The sequence below is a fragment of the Oryzias melastigma genome, linkage group LG13, assembly GCF_002922805.2.
Source record: "Oryzias melastigma strain HK-1 linkage group LG13, ASM292280v2, whole genome shotgun sequence".
Classification (NCBI taxonomy): domain Eukaryota; kingdom Metazoa; phylum Chordata; class Actinopteri; order Beloniformes; family Adrianichthyidae; genus Oryzias; species Oryzias melastigma.
In genome coordinates, this window is record NC_050524.1 from 23173313 (window position 1) to 23175376 (window position 2064).

Consider the following 2064-nt stretch of genomic DNA (forward strand, 5'->3'; position numbering starts at 1 on the left):
CTTTGAAAATGTGAAATATTTATTCAATCAGATTGAAAAGGTGAGTGAACAGAACCAGATTTTGAACTGGAGGTGGGCCTTTTTCCTTTGAAACTCCTAAAAAGGTGATTATGGGATCACACAGAATGATCAGCGTTTTTCAAAGTAAAAGCCTTGTGCTGCTCTGCTGAGTCTTTGCAGGCGCACAGGAAGAGAGGCATCAGAGCATCAGCACAGCTTTTCAGTGGGAGGAGCATCTTCCTAAAAACTTGAGAGATCAAAACAGTCAATAGGAAACACAAATAGAAAAAGACGGAGGGGGGGTAGACAAGACTTCGGAACTCCAAATCAAAGAGTGAACGCAACGGAGAGCTGCCGATCCTTACTGAGCTTGAGGCTGGGGTGGGAGGGGAAGGGTATAGCATGTGTGTGTGTGTGTGTGTGTGTGTGGGGGGGGGGGGTCCTTTCTCAGAGCACAGAGCCAAGGGGGGAGCCTTTGATGGCGGAGCGTGACATGAGCACATTTAGGACGGGTTGCAGCAGCTCTGTGATAGCAGACACATTTTGCCAGACAAACCGACCCGCAGATCTGAGCGGTTCTGATCCCCCCCACCACTCCAACCCGGATGCCAGACACTTCAACTTCATCCCGACACCTCTGTCCAACTTAAGCTCAACTCCCCAGGAAAGTTGGGTTGTTGTTTGCCGGCGTTTGCAGGTCCGGATGTTGACCCGAAGCTGCTCTTTGATTTACCTGTCACTGGCATAATCAGACTACCAGGGTTTTAGGATGTTCAGGGGGGCCTGACCAGGCCTGAGTGGCTTAGACCCCCACCCGCCATCCTTCCCAGTTCCCTCCCTCCCTTTAGAGTGTCTCTAAAAGCAGCCCTTGCATGGGTTTGTGCTCTTTGTTGATGCTGTTTTCACTTTTTTTTTTTTTTCGTCCTTTGTAACTCCTTTTCTCCAGGGAGAGACTCTTTGGTACAAGAGATTAGAGCGGGCGCTGCCTAGCAACTGAATAAAAATGGCAGCTACAAAAGAGACGCTCTCAATACCCAACGTCTGACCTATATAATCCCAAGCCTCTGATCGTGCAACATAACAACAAGATGAAAGGCCCCACTGTGATTTAACCCTTAAACAAATACTTGCCATCGCTGACCCCTTGGCTCGAGGAATCATTTCTGCTGCTGCACAAGCACCACATGGGGGTGAAATCTTGCCTAATTAGAAAGGAGGAAGAGGCTGTGAATGGTTTTGGAAACGAGATGAATGTATTTGAGGAGATGGCAGCGGAGTGGCAAAGGAGATTAGCAGTGATCACAGCGGTGCTGTTGGCTTCAGAGAGCGCCAGCGAGCGGCAGAACCTCCCTCTGTTCGCCGATTCATCTCCCCTTCAGCCACAGGCAGACGGAGCTCAGGAATGAGTGCAGAGAGACGAGGAAGCTTTGCTCCTCTGTCATCCGCTTGTTGATCAAAGCCCGCGTGAAGAAAGAAACAAAAAAGAATCAGCGAGAAGCTGCAAACTTTCTTGTTTTAACTTCCCCCTTCCTGAACAATACTCTTTAATGCACCTGACATACTTTCTTCAGTCTGGTTGCATCTTTGGCTTCATGCCCATGAATCAAATGCCAATAGGTGTCATTTGTAAAGTAATATGCCCTTCAAAATAAAAGTAGATTTTAGAAAAGGATTTTTTAGAAATTAAAGAACAAAGAAGTCTTGCTACTTTTGAAGCCAAATACCATATTTTCCACAATTTAAGGTGCTGTTAAAAGCTTAAATTTTGTATCTTCTCTAATTTTTATATATGGATTCATTCTGGTTGCGCTTGCTGATGTCAAAGCGATTTTGAGACGTACACGGCGCTCGGTCAAAATATCACTGTGCTTTCTGTACGATTTGCAAACAAGGTTGGGTCTTTATGTCTGAATTCCTTCATTACTAACTACATAGTGCACTATAGTGCTGTCCGAATCTACAATTCCAAAATCCAGTGTCCTAGAAACTTCCCAGAATTCTGTGCGAAAAACTAGTGTGCATTGATCATCACAACATTGGTGAATATAGACCACAATGCATTGT